This window comes from Argentina silus (genome assembly GCF_951799395.1).
Source record: "Argentina silus genome assembly, chromosome: 18".
NCBI classification, from domain to species: Eukaryota; Metazoa; Chordata; class Actinopteri; order Argentiniformes; family Argentinidae; genus Argentina; species Argentina silus.
Genome location: NC_139672.1, coordinates 5,268,651 through 5,294,644, shown reverse-complemented (window position 1 = coordinate 5,294,644; position 25,994 = coordinate 5,268,651). Strand labels below are relative to the sequence as shown.

At 42.4% G+C, this 25,994-nt stretch overlaps 1 protein-coding gene across 3 annotated transcripts in view; it reads left to right on the top strand.

The window, feature by feature from the left end:
• ptprfb (protein tyrosine phosphatase receptor type Fb) overlaps nt 1–25,994 on the top strand; it is a 132,863-nt gene that overhangs the window by 8,102 nt on the left and 98,767 nt on the right. For 2 of the 3 annotated variants that reach the window (XM_083690361.1, XM_083690359.1), the window contains exon 1: nt 23,107–23,436. The exons of the other annotated variant lie outside the window; for it this stretch is intronic. The gene's annotated coding sequence lies outside the window, so the exon portion shown is untranslated. Of the gene's footprint in view, nt 1–23,106; nt 23,437–25,994 lie in introns of those variants that run through there. 3 annotated transcript variants of the gene reach the window in all.

Sequence of the window (25,994 nt, the reverse complement as noted above, 5' to 3'; positions counted from 1 at the left end):
GGCCTGATCAGCTCCCTGTGTCAGAGTGGTGTGGAAGGCTCTACTCTAGACAAGCTGACAGAAAAGTATTGTGAAGGCCTACCTGCAAAACTAAACATTTTGGGGAAAATTTGTTTCTCAAAATAGTTTGAAGAAAAAGGGCCTTGTACTTACCATTTTGGGATATAATTGCTCAGCCTGGAGAAGCAGAGGAAAAATGAAAGAGATTGAATAGCGTGACTAGTGAATGCCTCCTGTTCCCTAAATCACCCTAATAACCTTGCATTCAGACTGATTATCTACCACATGCTTTGCTTAAATGTTTGATTGGGGTGACTTATTGTGTGCTGAACAACAATCAGTCTATCAATCAGTCAGACTTACTAAAAGCCTTTATGCACATACCTCACAAAGTGCTTCACAGCAATCAATTAATCTGAGATTAATGCCCAAATAGAAAGCCAAGGTTACAACCATGGTCATACGTCCAAGATAAACAGTAGTTTGTGAACACTTTTGTTGCCATTACTTAGGTTTAAGTCCCAATGTTGCTTTTTCTCCAATGGAAGTAACGCCTTGCTGCTCTCACGCAAGGAGGCCTCAGCTTTCCTGTTAAGTCAACATGGATTACAAACTGAATGTAATTATGACAGAGCTACTGTACAGATGTGTTTTCACATCAAGCGTGCCCTTTCCTTGGATTGTGTCCATACCTCTTTCATCCGAGAATGGAAGTGCCTCGACTGGCACAAATATGGGCGGAAAAGTCAGACCGCAAAGAAGGTTACATAAACCGGATCTGACTTATTTTGTGGAGCGTTTCAAATGTACACTGACAGGGAATGTCTTAGCCAACATCACCTACCTCCAGTGTTGCACGTACCCCTCAAAAAAACGCCCAGTTGTCGCTCACCAATCTTACGTAACAGCACATCCACATGAAAGCGGTTCAGAGCCCCCCTCACTCCCTCTCTCATGCTTTGAAGCCACTGTAGGTTTAGGAGATCATCACGAGTAGCCCTGGTGTTTAATCAGTGACATCCAAATGCTGTGCATCTCAGAGGTCTCATTGTCTTAAATGCTAGCTTCTATCTTCTGGACCCTTTCTGCCCAATCCCTGTCAGAACCTCACCTTTTCAAAGATGGATGTTAATGTTTTAAATGGTGTACTTACAAGTGGATTATTTCAAAGGCTATGTGTCAGACTGATCTTTATCTGGCGGTTTGGCAGCTTGACTCTGATGTGCTCTGCTTCCCGTCCTTGCATGTTGATTAGCTTGTTTTTCTCGTCAGTCCCTGCCTTTCTGTGCAGTCTCCTGTGCTAACCCAGCTCATGTGATCTTGGGTTTACGTGGTAAGAGAATTCACATGGAGTGGTTAATCCTAGCCAACATTTGTAGACGTAGATAATTGGATTTGGAGGTATGCAGTATGTACGTACGGATAAGCACATATTAGAGAAATATGATTATATTGTATGTAGCCTATATATGTATACTGTATGTTGCCGTGGTAATTTTTAACTAACTTGTACAGTGAGTTCAAGGTCACTGTTTAGCACTGCAATGATGAATTGCCTAAGCCTATAGTCTGCCTAAATCACGAAAAGGTTGGTCTTTACATTGTGCAAGGGCAGGTTGCATTTTTGTGCTTAGCAAGGGACTTTCCTGAGCAATCCAACTTTTATGTTTCAGCTAACCTTAATTTAAGTCATTACCCTTCCCACCTGAAAACACTCATTATCGTTTAGGCATGGAGGTGCATCTACATTTTGGGAATCAATCTCCCTGTTTGGTGTGATTAATTTCCCTCTCAGTAAATATGGTTGTTCATGCATAGAATAGTGATCAGTGAGGCCTTTTTTTATGATGATGGGGAGAGAGGCCTGAGGAAAATCAAAATGACCTTAATCTCACTAAATGGGGAGCAGAGAGAAGCAGTCCCATCGTTTATTCTTGCACTTTGAGACAATCAACTTGATGGATTGAACTTGAATCAGACTCAGGTACTTACCCTAACTTCTCACACACTGACACCAAATTATCTCAAGGTGACTGACATTAACATTCTTATTCAAAAGTATTTTTGTTATGTTCCCTTGTTATTCCCCTGAAATAATAAGAGGAAATGGAAAGTGGAAATGGAAAAGAGCTATATGATATGGGCTATTTATGTTAGCCCTGGTCTCACAGTGGGTGGGAAGTAATAGTGGGAAATGTCAAGGTCCATCCACTCTGACAAAGCATTTTAGACTTAGGGACAGGAAGTGAAGAGTATCTGCAGGGTTACAGGGAATTGGTCCCATTGTAAATGAAAGGGCTCCTAAATGCTTCATGCCCTCTTGGAAGAGAGGACATTTTGTAGCAGCACAGAATCCTGAACTACAATTATCTTCAGTTGAAGCTTCTTTTCAAGACCAGGTTCTGTCCCCGGTGACACTTGAACTCTGCTGCTTTTTGTCCATGACTGTCAGTCAAGGGAAACTGACAGTCATGGACAATGAATGGATGGCAGTACCTCAAGGTGTGTAACAGAACAGTTCAAATCAAATCAAATCAGACTTTATTTATAGAGCGCCTTTTGTGCAAAATTGCAATACAATGTGCTTAACAATACAATGAAAATACAACAATACAGTGAAAAAGTTACAGATTATCTCCATTTCTAGCACATCTCACATTCACAATGTTACTGCTAATACATATACTGCTACACTGCACTACTTATACTTATACTGCACTACTTATACTTATACTGCACTACTTATACTGCTCATATACTGCACTACCTGTATATATTGTTCACACTGCACTTTTCTGCTTTTGCACTTCTGGTTAGACGCTAACTGCATTTCGTTGTCTCTGTACTTGTACTCTGCACAATGACAATAAAGTTGAATCTAATCTAATCTAATTCACAGATCAAATAAAAAGTGTTGTAAAACATAGGCCTAGTAGGTCTGATTAGATAGGTCTAATGCCAAACATTTTAACAGTCCTCACAATCCTTTCTTTATTACTTATTATTATTTACTAACAGTTGAGAGTGTCATGACCCCTGCCGTCTTCCTCATTGGTAGCACTTTGTATTACTTGCTCTTAGGCTATACCTGTGTAGCTCTTAGGCTATACCTGTGTAGCTGTTAGGCTATACCTGTGTAGCTCTTAGGCTATACCTGTGTAGCTGTTAGGCTATACCTGTGTAGCTGTTAGGCTATACCTGTGTAGCTGTTAGGCTATACCTGTGTAGCTGTTAGGCTATACCTGTGTAGCTGTTAGGCTATACCTGTGTAGCTCTTAGGCTATACCTGTGTAGCTCTTAGGCTATACCTGTGTAGCTGTTAGGCTATACCTGTGTAGTTAGTATGCTATTAGTGCTTACAGAATTAACATGTTGCCACATCGTGATTTAGGCCTTGGTTAGTTGTTGAGTAGAGTTAAACTATTATTGCTATTACACAAGTGGTCCATATTACACTGCAATATAGCACAATAAAATGCTCTGTAATTACAAAGCAATTACCAAACCACTGTGTAATAGCATATTTGCTACACAATGTTGAATTTTGTCTTTCCCTTAAGGTGCTTTTGAGGGTTCTGAAGTCCTATCTCTTCAACTGGTGTGACTCTGATCTTTTTTGGGAATTGCTTAAAAGAAATGTTCACTATTCTGATTTATATGCAAGAATATGGCTTTAACGGCTGTCACTTTTCTCTTGCGATTATTCTTATCTCCTACTTTGTGTACCTTGTGTTCAAAGCTGAGGCACTTTGATTTGAAAGGAATGTGCAGGCGTCCACTTTATCTGCAGAAAGAAAAACCTGCGCCAAACAAATAAACAAACACACAAACAGACATCAGAGCATAGTCCATCCAGCAAGTACAAAAAAAAGTAAGATTATTTTAATTGAAAAATTAATTGAAAATCTAATTGACTCCCTCTGAGGTGAAACTCTTGAAGGGATCTGGCTTATCGGACAAAGGAAAAACTAAAATCCGAGGACGCAGCCTAAGCTTACTTAAAGACATGAGGCCTTTAACTCAGAGCCTGTTAAATGGTACCAGTCAGAGAGAATATTAATTTACTGCTGGCAGAGCCAATGTTTTGTGTTCTGGTGCATAGGTTTTTCTCATAGTTATCCAGTAGTTTGTGACACTGGAATATAACCAAGGGTGGCTGATATCTGTTTGAATCTGTGATAGTTATACTGCCAATGCACCCTCCAGGTTTTGTACTTCTCAAATTAGATATCAGAGATCTAGACTCAGTCACTAAACATACTGTTTAGTAGGAGCCACAAGCAACAGAGTTAGCCAGAACACCTGCATATTCATTGCTGACTTATCCCATTATTCAGTGGTTAATTTGCATTTTAAGCAGCATATCATGGTCAAGGTATGTGTGTACTTCCTCCTGTGTGCTCAGGGAGCATCCCAATGAGCTGTATGAGGGGGGAGATATTGATCAGGGGAACAGAGAAAACTTGCTGAAATCAGCTGGTGACGCTAGTAGATGAACAATCATGAATGCAACCCTTGAGGATGGACCAAGGCACAGTGGTTAGCCAAAGAAATAACAAAAAGACAAAAGATTCACTTGATTCACATTCTAGATCTCTAAATCAGAAGCAGATCATCAGTTATGCAACAATAAGCTAATAATGTTTGTCAGATCAGTGGATTTTATTAGTTTGGGAAGTTTTTGGGGAAAAGTAGTCATTTTATTTTCCTACTTCCATATTGCTAATTGTCTTTGCTCCCCACATTATCAGTTGGGCTCTAATCTAGCTTTTGTCACAGATGGTAATTACAAGCAAATGTTTGTCACTAATGAAGACGTCAGTCCGCCTCAGTTGATAAATGGACAGCATGTGTTTGTTTGGATGTGTGATAATATGAGTTTCGACTCACAGAGAAGTGTGAGAGCATGATATTAAATACCGTATTATAGAATAGACATACACCGTATATTTTCTTCACTAGTATTGGCCAATCAGATTGTACTGTATCGATGGCTTCATCGTGACAGCTGCTTCGACATTTCTGCCTGTCTTCTGTTCATTAATTTGATTTCGATTGATGCAGTTGCAGACAAATTATTCACACATTAGTCCTAAATATGGATGTTCCAGTTGGTGGAAAGCTTTAGGCTAGATGTTTTTCCAGATGTGAGGTATCAAAGTATGAATATGAATTCTTATTCGAAATATGCAGTACACCGTGAACATTTCCTTTTTTGTGTGCCTTCAAGGGTTCAACCATTAAAAACAGGAACACTATTAGGAGAATAGCCTTGACTATTGCAACCTATTGCAACGCACTCTTGGCCGGGCTCCCCGCCTCTGCCATCAGACCTCTACAGCTCATCTAGAATGCTGCCGCCCGTCTGGTGTTCAATCTCCCCAAATTCTCCCATGTCACCCCCCTCCTTCGCACCCTTCACTGGCTCCCGGTAGCAGCTCACATCAGATTCAAGACCCTGGTGCTCGCCTACCGGGCGACAAAGGGAACAGCCCCTGCTTACTTGCAAGCAATGGTCAGCCCCCAAACTCCTGCCTGATCAGTCTGCTCTTCCACCTCGTGGATTCAGCAGTCGCGCTATTCGGTCACGGCTTTTCACTGTCCTGGCGCCCCGCTACTGGAACGACCTTCCCACTGCTGTCAGGACTGCAGAGTCTCACTACCTATCTCAAGACCCATCTCTTCAGGCTACATCTTGACTGGCCCTCCTAAAGACCTCTTCATCCCCACTACCCCCCTGTATAGTTTCTCCACTGTAAATAAAAAAAAAAAAAAAAAATGTAATTCTCCCTTCTTCTAGCATTGTGACTGCCAATGGCCCCTGGTCCTAGCATAGATTTGTTTTTCTTATGATGACTGTTGTATAGATGATTCACATACTTTGTTGTAAGTCTCTTTGGATAAAGGCGTCTGCTAAATGTCTAAAATGTAAATGTAAAGGAGAGTGTCTTGAGTATTTGGTGTTTATCGGCAGAAGGTTCTCTCCCACTGGATCTTAATGAGCCTTGTTGCAGACATAGAATCACGCTCAGTAGGTGTCTTTCCTGAGGTGCTTCCTACCCCCTAGTGCAGCAGAGCTCAAATGTGAGCGCTTGCCCCTTCAAATTAGCAAGAACACCACCGCTGCCACCATTTGACTCTGAGCTCGGAAATAAACTGACACCTTCTGTGAGACGCTGACATCGGATGAGCAGTTGGAGCATGTGTGCAAGACTGGATCCCGCTAGCACACATAAATTAACAGTAAGGAAGCAAGGGGATTACATTGCCCACACCAACCCAAAAAGTCAGAAGAAAGAGCGTGTTATTATGGCCTGAGATGCACACAAAATTAGGCAATATTTAGATGTGTCAAAAGGGTGGTAAGTGGGTAAAATGTGCATGATGCTTTTTTTTTATTAGAATCTGCAAATGTATTTGGAGTATTTGTTGTCTTTATCTGACCAGTTTATATTCTGGGATATCTGGGACATTAGAATATTTGTAAACATAAGCTATATGTTCTATCTACTGTTGTCAACAATTAAGAATGTTCAGCGTAATAACAGATATACAAGGAATAACAGATATTTAGGACTGTAGCTTTTTCTGAGTGCAAAAGTCTCTTTTCTAAGACATAATCTGAATATTAGGCCTAGGCCTACTTGAAACGATCTGAAGGATGAGGGTCAGGTGCCTCTTAGTTGGAGGTTGTCTAGACTTTGCCTATTGAGGCATCTATTGCAAAGCTTTGCATTTGAAGTTTCAATGGGTTTTATTGGCTTCAAGAGATATTCTTCATGAAGAGCTCATCACTCTTCACTCAAGGAGCAAAAAGGTCATAGCCTATACCCCACACATGAAGTATGTCAGTTCCTCTCATGTGCTGTTTGAATCTCCATTTTCCCTTTGGAAATGGTGACTGGCTCCCAGATAATCAAAGATACAGGTGGACTTTTGAATGGACAGGTTAATTGAATGCAACTTCTATGGTGTGCGTGTTTGCGTTTGTGCATGCATGTCTGTCTGCAGCTCCCTCCAGCCTACACATCACATCTGTTTCACTCGATCTCCTGTCTCTCATCTGATCTCCAGAGTTCCCCTGTGTAAACTCTCTCTTAGTGCCGTGACTGTTGCTATACTCTCTCCCTGGCATGTTGGAGAATGGTGCATTCTGGGGCAGTGTTGGAGAACTTGTTTACTCCCTCTTTGCCCTTACCTCCTCTTATTTAATGTCAAAATGGGGCAGAATCAATTAATTATGTAGGCTAGTTCTAAAAAAGAACTAAAACAGTTCTGTTCAGTCCCTCGTTTGTAATAGATATAGGCTAGGCCTACAATAGCTTTTTGGTTGGCAATTCCTCAGAAGAGGTCTTTTTTTTTAAGCCTAAGTCATGTATAATAGTTTTTAGTGAATGTATCTCAGGCATAAATACTGTCCTCTCAGATGAAAGAGTCGTTTTATTCATATTGAAATGAGGCCCTTGAATTTGAGTGAAAATTGCCCATCGATTTCTTTTTTGGGTACTTGACTAGGGCTATGTGAAAATATGCATGGCTATTCAAGGGAGCAATCAGTAGAAATTCAATCATCTGTTCCAGTGTTGAAGGGCTGAGTTATTACAATCAGAGCCATTTTAACCCAGACTCCATTCTCGCTCTGCCCCATTCGTATTAAACATGCTACTCGTTATACTGTATTCCTGCAAAACGTAACTCAGGGCTTTCGTTAAATTACTCCGTCTGCATGCTGTTTTCTCATGCTTTGCTCAAATTAAATGTTGCGTGGATGTACTAGCCTTTATATAACAGGCATGCAGGCCGTGTCTTGTTGGGTTTAGGGTGTAATTCTGTCAGCGAGGCTTGAAGTTGATTCTAGTATGTTTGACTGTAGTGGTTTGGCCCTTAGGCAATGTGACAGGAGACATATTCGTGAAAGAACATTTTGAACTTTTTTAAAGAAGGCCATTCAGAGCCACAACCATCACTCTGAGGAGAAAGAACATATGTCTAACACACAGCTCCTCCCCTGGCTGTCCACCTCTCCACACAACACCGAAAACCTCAATGTGAACTTATTGTAATGCGGCCTTCGGAGAGACGCTGAATATAGAAGCAGAGAAAGACGATAAGGGGGAGTGGGGGCATCCTTTTCAAAAGCACCCCTCAGGCCAAGAACTATATTGTCCATTTTCAATAACTTGTGTCAACAGACTTTTTCGCTCCATTGGGAATTTGCTCTCACAGTCTGAATATATCTTGAAGGGAAAGAGCATATTTATCTAAATACTGGAAACATTTTACCATAAATGCTTTAAAATATGTACCAACCATCTAAACTTTTGATAGATCTCTAGGGAGGAAATGTAAATAAGTCTGATGAAATGTTTTGCTTTGCATTCATTTGTTTTTCATATAGGTCAGTGTACCATGGCCTTGTTTTGTTCAGCCATGTGTGGCTATGGACTGTTTCTCTCCTGTGAAATGAGTTGATGCAAAATGAGCTGTCCCACTATGGCATGATGACAATCTTGGCATGGCTATGCCCCCATCCCCCCTCGTATGACCTCTTCATTAGATAAATAGGGCAGCCTATTCACTGGCCCTCGGCTCTGATGGACAGCATCAGGCTGTTTCCGATACCACCGTGAGAAGCATGAAAATAAAAGACCCCCCCCTCCTCCTCCTTCTCCCAGTTTCCTCCCTCCTCCTCCTTCTCCCAGTTTCCTCCCCCCTCCTCCTTCTCCCAGTTTCCTCCCTCCTCCTCCTTCTCCCAGTTTCCTCCCTCCTCCTCCTTCTCCCAGTTTCCTCCCTCCCCCTCCTTCTCCCAATTTCCTCCCTCCTCCTCTTCTCCCAGTTTCCTCCCTCCTCCTCTTCTCCCAGTTTCCTCCCTCCTCCTCTTCTCCCAGTTTCCTCCCTCCTCCTCCACATGGCCTCTTCTGAATACTGAGGTTTGTGTGATATCATATCTCTATGAGAATGTTTTCAGGATATAACAGAGGGTCGGATACAGCAGATGCTGATTTTCCCCACTCGCCATGTTGTTTTGAGGAGGACGTTGAATTGATTCGTCACACTTTGCGGCACAAGGGTGGCAGCAATAAGCCTTCCTATGGCAAGAATGCAATCATGGATTCTGTTTCTCTCTGACATATCTTCACGCATTCCTGTGTGGATTTGGACACATTAAGGGAGTTATTCAGCGTGTCAAGTGCAATGTACCACCGCCTCTCCTGCCACACTAAAGTTCTTATCCAGTTCATAATATGCCCAATAACCCCACAGCCATACTTTCCTGTAATCCTTTACTTCAGCCGAGTTTCTGATGCAACCAGTCATTGGTGAAAACCTGGCGGTATGGTCTAAAATTCATATTTCGTATATATCTCATATATTTCATGTATCTCATATATTAATGTTACTAAATAACATTAAGTTTAAAAACACTTCTTATTCAAAGCAACAGTCTGCAAAGTCATTTTTATTTCTGTTTGTTTTGATAGAACACACCAGCAGATTTTCAGAGTTTTTTTTATTTTCTTTATACATAAAGTTCAAACACACTTCTTACTCAAAGAAACAGTCTGCATTTACAATGTACAAGATATTTATGTTTGTTTTGATAGAACACACCAGCATATTTTCATAGTTTTTTAATGTTCAAATACACTTCTTGTTCAAAGAAACATTAGTCTGTATATGCCTGAAATAAGGAATATTATTCAATAACAGTTTATTTATATGAGAGGCTAGCCTACCTTGTTTTGAGTTTGTCCCTTACAATGCAGATAGCTGAAGCAAGCAACTTAGTTACTAATTAACGGAACGCGAATACAAACGGAAGACGGTGAGAGGTTGAGAGGTCAGTGCATGATTTGACAAGCAACACATTTGATACTGACGATACACCTCAATGCATTTCATGCATACAAATACATCAAGTGTATTGTTAAAACTCGATATATAACCCCCCAGGTCTACCTGACAGGACCTGTTGAACCCTATTACAGAACCTCTTGTGTTGAACCACTGCAGAGGCTGTGTCGATGTCCGTGGAGAGAGAGACCTGCTGTGTACTGTGTGTTTTACAGTATGAGGTACGGTCTCACTGAAAGCCGAGTTGTGGTAAAAGGCCTTCCTCAGCACTTCTGTCACCCTGTGTGCATCAGCACACGCAGGCAGGCTATCCATCAACGAGCAAATATGTCACGGCGAAGGTGGGCCAACAGTACAGTAAGCGCTACACATATCATCCGCGTTTAAAGGTCTGTATGGGTCGTTCTGGCTATGAACCAAGGACCTTATTCTTCCTTATTAATCACCGATGTTTGTGGTCCCTGTTCCTGACTTACATAATGCTTGTCATAGTAGGACTAGGATACATTCTGTTCAGGTAGCAGAATAAAATGATCCACTCAGATGTTAGTCAGTACCATGTGTGGCTTACCTCTAGAATAGACTACTGCCCTGCTTTAAAGATTCCCTATACCCCGCCCTCTTTGCGTCTTGATTGGTTGATTGACTGATGCTTGAAAGAGCTGGTCCAAGGGAGTGTTGTGCAAACCTCTGAAGTCATATCCCCTTGTCCAAGGCTTGTTCTTTTGGAGCACTGCTGAACTGACCTGGTTCCCTGTACTCCCCAGGCCCTCAGGCCACACTTTGATCTCCCCCTCACAACCGGGATGGCTGTTTTCAAAGCTCCTTGTTATATGCCATCGTTTAATTCATCCAATGTGTTTGTCTCAGCAATAATGGATATCTCTATCTAACTGCAGCCATGGACCTATTGTATAGAGAAGCTGTGTGAGATTGTAGGCAAGAAACTCATCTTTTAGACAGCCAATTCCATTTTTCGATTTTTGGGCAGTTATAGAGCATAACTGTCAACAACCTCTCATACAATGTTACAATTTACACCTTGTTTTTTGAGGCAGCAGAAAGGATTTTTTTTTTTGTTCCACTTGACATCAGCTCATCCAAGGTTACCACCGACCAATCTAACCTCACCTTGAAGGTTGTGCTGTACTTTGTTGTATGTTGTTGTAGCACTTGAAGGAAGCACAGGCTTCAGAGCCACTGAAACTGCCTTGGAGCTTTTGTGCTCCTTCTGCTAGCATGTCCGATGCAATCTACTGTACCCAGGCCCCCTGTGGCTAAACTGCCCAGTCTAACAAAGTTGCCACCAAGCAGAATGTCTTTCTTTATTCAACATGCTTTGATATTTTGGAGGTTCTCAGGAGATGGCATAGAACCGTTGACATCTGATTAAAGGTCTTTTGGCATTGGTAGTGTTGACGGAGGGAGGGGTTGGGGTATAATCTCAACAAGGAGCTTGGCAGAGAAAGCTTGCAGTTTTACCTTGAAATTAAATTGTATTACAGCATTGTGTGCTTCGGAATAGATTTGCATTACATTTTTGTTCTTTTCTCACTTGGTTCCCAGTGGGAGCCGTGAACAGTAGAAATGTATGTAGTTTCTGAGAGAGCTCACAGAACAGTTTCAGCTCTTGACAGAGATTCTTTTTTTTTTTTCTTTTACCACTGACGCTCCCAAATGCATTGTGCTTCTCAGATCTGCAAATCATCATGGGTTCTTTTCTGAGTTCACTCTCAGTTGATATTTGAATATTTTTTTGCGAAAAAAGCTTAGAATGCACTTCTGAAACATTTTTATTACCCTTGAGTTGCTGTTCTTTTTGTCTTGTTAATAGCTGCGGTTGCTTTATTTCACGGAGGAAAGCGAAGCCAGTTTCTGTATGGAAAAATCCTGGATTGTGTGCTAAATGCACAGGAAGGCGCAGGGAGACGATAGGATACAGCTTATTCATGAGGATGTATGGACTATCACAGGGATTGTCAGTTCTCATTTGTTTATTTCACGGTAAGCACTCTGGCGAGGCAAAGTGACTGGCTCTCCTTGAGAGTATCTTGTGTGCGTCAGTCTGTATTATTAATGCGAAGGACCAAACGCAGAAGGATAGGCCTCGAGGAGAGGGCTGCCGTCTCCGTCCGTCTTGACGGAGACACTACGAAACCCTACGTGGCACATGTACTAAACATATAGCCTTGCTAGCTGCTACACACAGTGCTGCTGGCCCTGCCTCCTGCGCCTACATAGGGACACGTCAAATGCCTATTCCATCTGCAGGTGACGTTAAGGTCACAGAGGCTGACTTACATGCATATGACGCCTCTGCTCGTAATGTGATGAGGAAGCGTTTATTCTGAAGGCTGAGCCCTGCACTGAATGCATAATATAACACACACTGTAGAGAGATCCACTTCAGACAGTGCTTAGTGCAGTACCGCTGTGGAGAGCAAACGGGGGCCTGTCTACCTCAGCACTGAAACCTCAAACCCTTACTGGACACCACAATCCCCAAGGAGTCCCCTGCCTGACTGTGTTGCGTCCCCCCCCCCCGCCCTCCTCCTCCCATCCAAGATTGCAGAGGGTTTGATAAACCTGACACCAGGAGATGGATTTCCCAGCCAACCTAACCCTGATGTAATGGGAATCCAGAGCGTAACAAATGGTGGTGCCAGGACGGAGCTGGCTCCACTGGTGTGCAGGTGGTCCCCCTGTTCCCCTGTCAGACCCCCACCTCTCCCCCAAATGGCCATGGAGATTTAGGATGGATTATTTGGGGTTCAGGTTACAGACGGGCTCTTTCACAGCCCCATTAGTTACACTCACATTTCAATGTGATGGGAACTGTTCCTCCACGCTGCAATGTGTGAATGTATGCACAGCTTCCCCCTCAGATTCTTTTTTTAAAAGGTTAATGTATGTTTTTGTGATTTCATGTCTGTTTGGATTATTTTCATTTTTAATTCCATCTGGTGCCGGTGGAAATCTGAGGTCATTTGGCCTCGAGCTTTGGAAGTAGTAATGCGGTCAGCATATAACCGGGATGAAAAATGAATGGTCCACTCAGAGAGTACAAGAAACTGTTGTTTAGGATTACTTCTAATGGAGACCTTCATTAGCTGAACCAGAGTGCGGATTTCCTTTTGGACTAGTGCTTTGCTTTTCTACACCCACACTGCACCCTTCACTGAGTCAGATGTTCGGCTGTTATTGTGGTGTGATGTGTGTTTTCCCTTCTTGTGTTTGCTCTGCTGATGGGTACATGTTAGGGTCAGAAAGGCCAATGTTGTCTCTGTCAGTGTGCCCTCATTGGCTTTGAGAAGCAGGATGTTGACTTTATATTGGTTACAAAGTTGGATAGTTCAAAGGTAACTGGCACCAATGGAGCAATATCCACAGGTAGGGGCTGACGGCTTCTGAGTGAATCTGTTGAGCATCTGCTTCATGATATTAAGTGGTGGGCAGAAGTTAAGGTTTCGTTTATTTTTCTATCACAAATCTGAGTTTTTAGACTATCATATCTGTGCCAAATTAGCACCAATGTGGATATGATTTGAAATGCCTAGCTACTGATTGCATAATAGTAGGAATAGGCATACTGTTACAGCATATGCTTTGCTTGAAAACCTTGTAAGTACATTATGTTCAGGCTTGGGCAGCACATTTTAATTAAGTGTTTTTTCTTAGTTTGCAGTATTTCATTTACATTTGGATTCATTTCCTTAGTTCCAAAAAGGAAATTGTATAATTGGTGGAAAAGTAAAGTTGTGAATATATTTTGGCCGCCACCAGGGTTTGTCCGCCCACCAGTATTCACCATCTGGTGATGCAATCTGAAGGCTTTTCCCCAAGAAGATTCTATGTTGTGTTACTAGAACAGTTGTTTCCCAAGAATATCTCTTTACCACCACCAGAATGTCTCTATTGTCCAAAGCTGGGACAGATGGGTATGTGAGCTATGCAGGTTGCCAGCTTCTACATTATTTGGCTATTTCATTTCCTTGTTCTGTGAAGATTATTTTGACATCGGGAAGTGGTCACCACTTGCTTCTCCCTCTCCAGTAGGAGATCACATCATCCCATACTCTTGATTGTTTTTTTGTATTTATTTTTCATTAGCCCAGCCACCATATATATATATATATATATATATATATATATATATATATATATATATATATATACATTTATCATCCTCTGACTGATTGTTGTTTTCTTATAGGCTTTTTAGTGCTGATACTCTACTAAGCCTAAACCTAGCCTTTTTAAAGTTATTGTTTTGACTAGACTAATTTCTGTGGAAATATGGACTCTGCCAGACATTGTTTAAGTGGTGGACATCCATAGTGCATATTTCCTATTTTATTGCATTTAATTGCATTACCAGTGATCTTTTAGAGCCCAACAATGTGAATAAACCGGCCTCACAAGACCTTTACCACTGCCTCTCCTGGTCTTTCTTCTTGAAAGCAATTATCTATCTGTCTTGAGAATGGGTAGGGATACTATCCATACTCATAGAACCCTATGATAATAATTCCACGAAATTGGTTTGTTTTTGTCATTCCTAAGGTGCCACTCCATTGGGAAATCATGAATACGCAGTGACAGAGTGGTGATATGTGTCCACTGTGATGCTGCTCTTAATATTTTAGGTGATATAACCAGCGTGGCAAAACTCATTACGGAGATGTGAATTGATCTGAGCGTTTTCCTAGTGGGAGGCCTCCTCAGAGGCGAACGGCGGCGGGCAAGGCGCGTCGGGAGATGCTGGAGGAAATTACATCACGGTTCACCACCCAATTCTGTTTGGAGCTGTCCGATGGGATCAGATTTGCTGCTTGGGGCAGGGAGATCAACAGGAGGAGGGGAGGTGTACCTTACATACAGTTCAACCTTAACCCATCCAACCCCTTTCAGATTCACATCCACATACAATGCAGAATGGAAAATCATAACTCTGTCTATCAGGGAGACTAAAACAGGAGAGGGAGTTAGTGGGGGTGGTGGGGTTTATGATGGCATGTCATGTTTGCATGATGGCAAAAGCCCGATGGATGACCTTCGGCAGTGACCTCTGTCTGAAGCATTCCATCAATGTGGGGTTAGGGTGGGGTGCAGGGGGTGTGTGCTGTGGGTACTACAGTATTTCATGCTATTCCACTCATATTCTGATCTCCCCCTTGTGCCATGCTTTAGGGTGGTGTGCATTTCAGCAGAGCGGGAGGGGGGCTTCAATGGAATTTAGCGGCTCTAGGAATGCCGTGGCGACAGTGAATACTTGGAACACTGTCATGCCATGTTAAGATCACAGTGACTCCCAACTGTCCAAGTCCTATTTCTACCCTTAGCCTTCAACACAATCACTTATTCATCTATCTGTCAATGACTTACTGCTGCTACAAAATTCTGTATTCTGTAAATTATATATTTTGATTTCTTATTTTTTTTAACTTATTTACTGTTACTACTTTTAGTGCTTATATTTATGTTTGTTGATTTATGTTGATTATGTTTGCATTTTTACTTATTACACTTGTATATGATGTACTGACAAATAAACATGAACTTGAACTAACTTTGCTGATGTAGCCTACAAACTTTAGACCCTTTGGTACTTGATCAATGGATGAAGAAGAGCAAGGGAACAAGAAACACAGTCGTTGGTAATCTGCTGAAAGAGACTTTTAAGGCCGAGGAGAAAAGACTGAAATGAAGGAAGCTGAAATGTTATAAAACATCTGGAAACTTTTCTTTTGCTAATTCACAATTTCTTCTCATCGGTTTCAGTTGTATGGTTTTGATGTACTGTAGGGAGTTTCCATGGGTGTGACCTTCCCAGGTTCCAATATTTTCTTTACGCTTCAGAGCCACACTTGCGCGATGCTATATTCAGTCAAATTTCCCATCAAGACGTAAAAATAGACCCAGAGGCTCTTAACTCTTTGAAATATTGTACTTTTCCCTGGAGCACTAAAGAGCAACCCGTGGTCATCACCACTCCCGTCGTTCCATTTGAATTAAACATATTTTACTGTAACTTTATTCAAGAGCATGAATAAACCACTAGGCCTATGTTCAAGAAAAGTACAGATACTGTATTGCTTGCTTTATATATGATACTGGTAAGAGTCATAACTTGCAAAACTGCTGAAGCAATACGACACCCTTAGAATTTGACATTGATAGTACGTATTTGGCTTACTAGCCAGCATTATGTTAATTTCTGCTAGAAATGAGTTATGCTTGTCTTTGGATTGGCTGGAATACGGCTATCCTTACTGAAGCTCGCAAATTAAGGGATTAAATGGAAGGGAGGGATAATAATGAAACTGCCTTCTTCAAGATAGATAGATACTTTATTGATCCCCAAGGTGAAATTAAGGCGTTACAGCAGCTGACATCACAAGCAACAAAATAAAGTGACTATAGGAAAATAAAATAATAAAATAAAATAGACATCTGAATAAAATAAAATAAAATAAATCAACATGAACTCTTCGAGGCTCATTTCTTCTCCTATAAATGTTTCAGTGCTTTTGAGGTTGTGTTACTAAAATAAGAAGGCTCATATTGAATATTTTATTCCTCTAATTATTTCTGGACTGGCACTCCTTTTAGTGACCAGCGAGATCAAGATCCTTTCTCTGCCCGATATGAAATATGAATAGAAAAACCACTAATACTTCTGTTAGATGTAAGGTAGCCAACAACACATGTTTTACGTGATAACGTTTCCCAGTTACCAGTAAGCTCTAAGTGGCCGTGTGCTGCTTGGTTGTTAGTGCCTATAGTATTTCCTATGTGCTGTATGCCATGCTCTCAATGTCTCACCCAACAGAGGCCCTTATCTTCCCCTGTCAGTCAGGCTATTGTTAAAGGAACAGACCCTGCAAATAGAAAACGGCACTGGTGATGGATTACTCCCTCATTTGGCAGCTTGTTCATCTGTTGAAAGGGCCTGTGTGTGTGTGTGTGTGTGTGTGTGTGTGTGTGTGTGTGTGTGTGTGTGTTGGTGGGAGTTAGGCCTAGTGTGTGTGGGTGGGAGTGAGTGTTTGGACGAGTGGGAGGAGTGTTGACTTGAGTGGTGGGAAAAACGATAGCTCTGGGGCCTTTTGCCTTTAAATGAATTGTCTTCAACTTTTTCCTCTGTTTGACATTGCTCAGTCCAACCAACGATACTCAATTACAATGAAAGTAACACAATAATGATTTATGCCTCCTCATCGTGAGGGCAACAGAGGAACGGTGAATGGGACAAAATGTGCACTTCCATCCAACTAAGCCATCAGCTTCAGTTTCCACAATTATGACAACGCAACGTTGTTGGACAATATTAATATATTCTGTTTGAGGGAAAACCACAAGTTGTAAATACCAATGATTCACCACTTCTACAACATCTTTACAGTAAATTGGGCCGGCATTATTTATTCATGACACGGCTTACCTCCTTGTGTCTCTCAGCTGACTTACTGATACATACTTTGTTTGCTTTTAGCAGAACACAGATTGCTGAAGAGAGGGGTTATTTTGATGTCCCTCTCTTTGATTCCTGCTTGGCGGTACACAGCTGCCTGAAAGCTCAGGGAAATGTTCTAATGAGAGCATTTTAACAATGCTGAAGTTGATTTGTGTTTTTTCAACACACCCTTTGTGTCTGTGGTTGTTTCCGAGCATGCCATTAAGAAGTAATTGGAGGTCTAAATGCACTTTTAAGGAAACAATCAAAAACAAAACACACATCTCATCCTTCAGAGAATATGCTACAGAGCAACAAGGAGAGAGACATTGTTTCAGTAGTGGAAGTGTGTGCGTGTGCGTGTGTGCGTGCGTGTGTGCGTGTGTGTGTGTGTGTGTTTGTGTTCCCAAATATGGGTTTCACTGAGTTACACAAAGGGCACTCAGTATCTCTGAATGTCTTTGTCCCCTGGAGAGTTGCTACTATCCTTTATAGGGGGACCAGCATTGCATTGTGGGAGAGTCTCAGCAAAGACAAAGTGGATGCTCTTCAGGCCGCTCTTTCTCTATCTCTCTCTCTCTCTCTCTCTCTCTCTCTCCCCCTTTCTTTCCCGTGGGATTCTATCAGAAATCATCCACGGAAAACATTCCAGATTTATCTACGACCTCAATACACACAGTACATCTCAGTCCTGCTGACCTACTGCCTGAACAAGTCTCTCGCCTCCTCTCTCTGCCCTTCTTGAGCCTCCTGCCTCTCTCCGCTATCTCAACACGCGTGAAATGGGAGTTATTTTTAACAACAACGTGTTTGTGTTACTTAGTCACTTGTAGTCCCGCAGAGGCAGAGTGACTGTGGTCTTTCTCGATCTAGAATCAGGAAAATAGGCTATGAAACATGTAGCTAGTTCGAAGCTAACATATACAGGAAAAACGCCATTGGCGCCATTGGCGTGCTAGCAAAGTTAAACAATATCACAAACTAAGTGTCATGGAGGGTCACACTAAGGCCCTCTTTGAATGGCTATTTATTGTGAATGTCCATTATTTCTACTCCAACATCTTTATGGTGTAATTCTTCTTTTCTTCATTTTTTTTTTTAAAAACTTCATCACTGCAGCAGCCATCTGCCCAAAAGCACTCCTGACACTAATCTCCAAGGGGCGATCGTTGATCAAAAAGACAAATAGCGGCAGGAAAGGGTAGATGGGGCGGAGGGAGATAGGGAGGGGGGGGGGGATCAAGGAAAGGGTGAAGCGAACTGGAAAGTGGAGAGAAGAGGGAGAAAACAAGGTCGTCCATATAGCCCTGCTAGCATGGAGAGACCCAATGTCTAGATTATTGATGGCTAACTTAACCCTTTCAAGTTGCATTGAAGCCCCTCATCTTGTTATTTACTTCATACCCACCCATGCTGTTTGATGATGGGATGCCCACAAGGGAGCCACTTCAACAATGCTGTCAGAGGTCTCTCGCTACAGTTCTACATGAAACAAAAAGGTGGTGGCAGCAAACAAAGGGATGGCATGCAACAGGGGCTTGCTCTGTTTACCCTCTCACTAACGACCCCCTCCTCCATATTGAATATTTTACCTCAAAGCCCATACACTCATCCAAAACAACCCCCCCGCCTCTTCCTACCCTCTCCACTGCACCTCACCCCTCCCTGACTCTACTCTGGGGTGGGTTCAATCTCAAGAGAGGTTCGGCGAGCATGGGCCAGAGGGGAGAGAGGGGGCACAGCATTCTAAAGTGCCTCAATGTCGCTTCATTTCCTCGTTTTAATTGGGCTATCTAAATGCATCCCCGGTTTGTCAATACCCGCCGGGATCCCAGATAAAAATGATTTGTCTCCTGTATTCGCTGGCATGCTCCGCGGTTCCCCTCGGAGAACGCACCCCGCCACTCGTCAGTATGAGTGTAATAGAGAATGCGTGTTGTTTTTGATATTTTTTTTTTTTTTTTTTTTTAAAGAACTGAAAAACATTGTTTGGTTCCCCCTGTCCCCCTCCTTTCTCTCTCTCCCTCACCACCTCCTCTTTCTCTCTCTCTCTCTCGCAAACAAACAAACACACACACACACACACACACACACACACACACACTCTTTCTCTCTCTCTCTCTCTCTCTCTCTCTCTGGTATGCACACACACTCAACCCCCGCAAGGTCACTACACTGAAATCTTATCTCAGTTTTTGTGTGCTCTGTTTCCCACTGTCCTTGTGTCTTTCTCATACCTCTTGTGGCAATGTGTAGTTTCCCACCCTCTCAACACTGGAGCCTCTGCTATCTGTAGACGGCCCTGAGAAACACACAGGTTTAAATTGCTCTCTGTGCAATGAGTGCTTCTTCATTCAAGTACACTACACATAAAATGTTTCAATAAAACTTTTAGATTTTTATTCAGGTTATTTTTGTGAATAACACAAACACTTAGGTGCTTATACTTAACCTATTATACCGCTCTTTTTTTGTAAATTTGTTATTGCTATTTTGTTAATACTTTGCTATTTTGTAAATTTCCTGTAAATATTTGCTATTTGTTTTTTATGTCCATGCACCAACCTCACCAAGTCAATTTCCTGTATGTGCAAATATACTTGGCCAAATAAAAGAATTCTGATTCTGATATTGTTTAGTACCTGTCCTGTGAATCTGTCAGCAAGCTGTCTCAATGGGCAGTTAGCATCCAGCTGAGTAAATGGATTCTGACAGATGTTATCTCTGGAAGTCATCTGGATAATACTATCTGTTAGGTGAAATAGATAAGAAACCACCGTGACCTTTCATCATGTCCAGGTCGATTAGGTTGAACCACATTGTAGTGTCAGTAGCCAACACGGCTTGTGAATTGTCCTAATCTCGCGGAATGTTTGTCTGTGTGTGTGTGTGTGTGTGTGTGTGTGTGTGTGTGTGTGTGTGTGTGTGAGAACAGGTGCTACACAGCTGTGCTAATGCACATGATGACATAGTTCTGGCATAAACGACCGTCCGTACTCCGCTGAGTTTCACAACTCACTGTTTACTACACCATAAACACAAGGGGGCACACAGCCACAATCACATGGACCTAGACCCTCTTATACTCTTACTGAAAAGCACAGCTATTTGGCAGCCATTTTTTCTAGTGATTTGTTCCCATTTGGTTTGAAAGGGACCTCAGTGCCAGTTTCAGCTGCACTTTTAAATCACCACTGGAGAGGGTAGAGGACTGGCCACTAAGCTCCCCCGAGGCTTTAAGGTGGAGGCCTTGCTGTTGTGTTGAGGAGCCTCAACGCATTGTTGGCCACTCTGTTGGCAGGCCTGAACACCTCGTGGTCAGTTTCCCCATTTGGCCAGCATGTGGCGGTTGACTTAACATTAGCAAGAGAGGATAGCCAGACTACCACTCAGACCTTGAGTTAATTGTTAATGAATTTGTCAACCCCAGTCCCAGATTCACCCATGAGCATATTTCCATTCATGAAGCTGTAGACCTGAAGGAATGAATCATCCCATCCACCAGCTGGCGTGGTTGCCCCTGTAATGAGGTGTTGAAAGGCACTGTGTTAACTGAGGCTCCCGTTCAGCAGTTAAGATGTGTGTGTGTGTGTGTGTGTGTGTGTGGCTAGATCCAGGTGTTATCTAGTCTGAGAGATAACGGTGGAGTTGCGCAACAGACAGTGTGCATGCTGGTTGGCACGTAGGGAAACCATGTAAATACTCTTGAGTCACAAATCAACCTCTCCCCAATGCTAGATCTAGGCTACTAATGGGGTATTGTGGTGGTAGTGTAGGGCACGGGGGGAGGTGACAGCCTGTGAATTCCCTGATGGGAGGAGGGAGGTTGTCAACCTTTGAAATCTAATGAAAGGATTGGGGGATGGGCGATGGGGTGTGTGTCACGTTATAAATTCACAGACTTGGGTTGGGAGTGTCTCCAAATCTGTATTCAGTAACTTCGGGGGGGGAAGATGCAGTTGATAAATTGCTAGAATGCTCCTAGCTTAAAAAATTTGAAAATCTCATTTAAAGTCAGGTCTTTTTTTACTCTTTAGTACCACATGTTTGCTGTGTGTAGTCCCTGTCGAGGGTGCTAGTAGCAGTTGGTCCATCTAGCTCCCTTGGGGTCAGTCTTGTAGCTCAGGATGTAAAAGCCGGTAGCAGTTTTCATGTTGTTTTCTCGCCTCCTGGGTGTAGCCAGTGGGCCTTGTGTGGATTGTGGATGTAATTACGCCCCAGAAAGCTCTCTTTAATGCTTCTCTGTCTCTGAGGGACAAGAAAGTGTCTCAAGGAGCTCCGACTCCGTCCTGTTTCTCCATTTGCAAATGGTCCTGATGTAATGTGAGGAATTTATTCCATGTTTATTTTAGAAGGGCCATGTCCAGGGAGTTGTCCGGATAAATATAGTGAGCATTCTTTTCAGAACTGATGATTGCAGCTCTTGAGCAACTTTTGTGGGCCCACTACACCCTGAAGGCACAGGTCATCAAGTTCATAGATAGCAGCCTCACAACTTGTGTTCAGGCTTTTGCAAGGAATTTCATTCTATATGAGAGAACACAATTTCTTGTGAAAATAGCGTTGTTGAAACATCAGTCAAGTTACACTCCACACAGTGTTATTGGGATGAATGCGCAAACCTCTTCCCGAAGGTCCAGAAGCTCCATGATCTATTAAACATTGTCCCGGATACTGAATCTCGACTTGGGAGGGATTTCTGGGAGAGTAGGGTACCGCTGATATCCCCTCACAGCGCAATCCCCCTTGTTCTTTTAGGACGAAACAGAAACACAGCACCAGAGGCTGACTGAGCTCCGTCATAAATCCAACTGAACATTTCTAAACATCTGTTGTGGATGATTAGCTCCTTGGCTAGTTGAGTTTGACCGGAGGGAGTGAGAACCAGCCTGTTTTTATTTAGGTTTTTTATGTGTATGTTCCCGCTCTGCTGCTCAAAGAATGAGGATTTTGTGTCTGTTTTTCTCTTTTTTTTTTCTTCCTGAATTTAGAGAAAGCCTAATGAAACTTTCAGCAGTTGCATTAGCTGTGGTGGAACATGGTGTTATGATCGTTAACCTAATTGTAGCAGTCCCCTGAGAACATTTGAATGTTCGTCTAATCTTTTCAAGGTCACTGACATTTAACCCCTTTTAACTTGGCTCTCTGTCACTGTGCTTTTCTCTGTGTGTGCGTGTGTGTGTGTGCGTGTGTGTGCGTGTGTGTGTGTGCGTGTGTGTGCGTGTGTGTGTGTGTGTGTGTCTGGAGGGGGGGAGGGTGATAATAAAGTCTTTACAAAAGCTTCATGTCTACCACAGACTTGTCAGAGTGCCAACGAGTAGTTTGTAGCCTCATGATTTCCTACAGCCTATAAGCTGTTTTATTTGACCATTTACTGCTTAGGATATATTCAATCAATCAGTCACATTTATTTGTAGAGCACTTTTTACATCGACAAATGTCACAAAGTGCTTCACAACAAAAACTGTTATCGTCTAATATCCAAAACATTGTGTAAATAATTCAGGTTAAACCCATCTTTTTCTAAGTATTTCTGGCGTTCACAAGCTTGTACAGGTGGGTAAATTCTCTCCTAGCTGCAACAACACACGCACACGCACACGCACACATACTCATACCCAAACCCTCCTACACACAGGTGAACTGCAAGAATATCTCTCATTGGTCAGAGTTCAGGAGGCACTCTGGCCTTCCCCCTCTTCGCATTGAAATCTAACACCTATGACATCACATGTTGGACTTGGCTCCACCCAGGCTGTCCCTGAACGCTGCTGCTCAGTGTGTGAGTAAGCTTTGCCTCTGAAGGGTCTCTCCCAAGCCGCCACACGCTCTCCTGTACTACTCAGTAAAGCCTTAACTGGAGACCTATCATTGGAGAGACAGAAACAGTTCCTTCAGCTATATGAATTGCTGGCAAAGGAATAACTAAGCAGGGAGAACGATTGTTTCTCGTACAAATACTGTACTTTCTTATCAGGCATCTCTGAGGGATTCCCTTACCTGGATGCTTGTGGATATTCTTTAAGGATTTGGATGTTTTGGTAGCATACTCTTGGGAATAACTGATAAAAGAAGATTTGTCAGAGGATTAAAAGAGGATTTGTTTACCAGGGATTTTAGTGATATGGGTAAGTTTTATGCTTAGAACCTTTCTGCTCTATAACAAAGTAATAGAATGATAATGACCAATACAAGAATAAAGTTGGACTAATTGGAAAAGCAACACAGGTGTTTGCGAGGAAAAATAACACATAGCCAAAAAGATTTAAGTTAACTATGCACTTTAAGAGAAACAAAATAGGTTTATGTAATACACTTCTTCAATAGTGAGGTATTTTCTTTCTATTCTTTTGTCCCTTTTTCTTTTGTCCTTGTTCACTCTTGCTTGTTAAGCCAAAACAATAGTTTAACCTCGTCTTGGCTTAGCTCTATTGGCTAGCTCTTTGGCAAATTGCCCTGTCTGGTGTGAGCCCTCCCCTGCTTTTTCAGAGGACTTTGAATAAGGGACATAGAGTGTCCCCTAGCTACCGCTGCTAAGGTGAGGCACCCTGCCATGAGACAGCGCTACTTTGAGGCCAAACAACCTGTTTTTCCAGTTGTCTCTATCTCCCTAGGCGATCTTGCGGCTAAAGTTTCCAAAGAATTTAAGTTAGAAAGAGCCACTGAGTTTGGAGATCCCCGATGGTGGGGGGAACTGGGGGAAGGCTGTTTCTTGATTTGGAGGACGGTGCCAAATTCAGTTTTTTGAAGCCTTAAAACTATTCGTTCAGTGTTTTATGTTTAAAATGTTAGCCTAGCCTAGATGATCCTCCACGAGCGGAAACCATTGTCTAAGCGGTTAGGCTAGTTAAATGGTAACTGTTAGCCAGGGGTTCTGGTCAAATACATCTTAATCTGTCTACATGATGGACGAGTTTGAAACCATTATATTTGTTACATGTTTACCGATCAGGGCTCAGTGTACCCACAAATCCCCAGATGAGAGATTTTGACAACCAAACTCTACTGAATGGTTGCCCAACACATCAACTCATTATCATTAAAGCAAGTTATATTCTACATAGTCTACCCGCAACTTTTATCTGCCAAGATGAAATCATAAAGAAGATACAGCGACAGATAAATCGCGTAATGGCACCTACACATGATAAGCGACATGAGCTGGGTACGGCGCAGCTTGCTCCCAGACGCCACTTAGGAAACTGCTGATTAAGAAGTGTAGCCGCGTCCTCCATTGAAAAACAATGGCTTTCTTACGCTCAGATAAATGCTACCGTTACAGGGTTAGAACTTGCTATTGCGTCTTATCAAACCCATCATTGCTTTTCAAGGGGGGGGTTAGAATGCAATGTCAACATTTCTGTCAACATTTCAAGAAATCAGTAAATGGTGGACAATTGTCGGTTAATGGAACCCATGATCTTAGCTTTAGTTGTGAGTCATCAGTGAAAACAAATCTTATTTCCAACCGCTGGCCTGTTTGCACCTGTAGATTGTTAGTTGTAGGTCAGAACAATAATTGAAGCTGGTGTTGCACAATACAACTGTTGCTCAATACTGGGTGCCGCCACTGTCGCACAAAAAAAAAAGAAGAACAAATATCCTTTTTGCAGCTTGTTCTGTTCCATCAGCTGTCTTAAGCTTTCAGGGAACAGAGTGTAAAGACAACATGTCTGTCTCGCTTTGTTTGGCATGAAAAGACAAGACCTCCCCATGGGTGCGTCTCAGTGAGCTGGGAACTCAATGCTTCTGTCCTGGTTGGGCCAAATCTGAACTTGCTCTCTCTCTATTCCCAGTTAATCATTCACCATCGCAGGTCTGGGTTGCTGGAGCCCTTGGCAAGGAATACAAACCCAAACATGTGGTAGAAGACTGACCTTGGTGGTGAAAGTATCAGACAGATATATCTCAAAAAGGCCTAACATATCCCTTTAGTTCCTCAACAGCGTAAAAAAACGCCTTCCAAACAGGAGCCAGGGTCTTCCCTTGGAGGTTGACCTCTTGGCGGTCTTCCTTCACCTCCGTCACTTGGGCCATTGACCCTGCATTCCATTTTTACGACTGCAACTCAGTCACGTCACCACCGGCAACGCTCCAGAGAACCTGTGAGCCGACATGGGGTAATTATTGTCTACGACATGACGGGGGGGAAATAACTTTTTGTTGTTTTGTTTTACAGTGCCACTTTATTGGCTTGTTTTGGTGAAAAACAGACTATCATCTATTTTGAATTGTCCCGAGGTTTAAAGTCCATACCTTTTGTCCAGACTTTTTCTGGTAGCCTTTCTAAACCTTTTTGCGTGGTCCTTTGTATGGAACACTCAATCACACAGTCTTGGTCCCCACTGGAATCCTCAAAAGTAATTAAGTACAAAACATATGGATTTGTCAGTGGAACTTGATTTCCCATCAGTGGTGATTTGGGAGATACGTAATTGACATTTAGTGCATGATGGATTCTCTTCATCTCTTGCGTCCCAAGCGGGACATAAAAAGAGATTGCTTCCAATCACAGATCAATGTGTGTGAAGGTGAGTGAGCTGATGGTCACAACATTGGCATATTGACTTAGGCTAGACAGCTACACAAATGCAAGATAGCCATGTGTTCAGTTTTCTTTTGTAAATGAGTTTATCTGGGAATGACCGATCTTTGTCGTTTGTCACTCACAAATGGAGACGGTTGG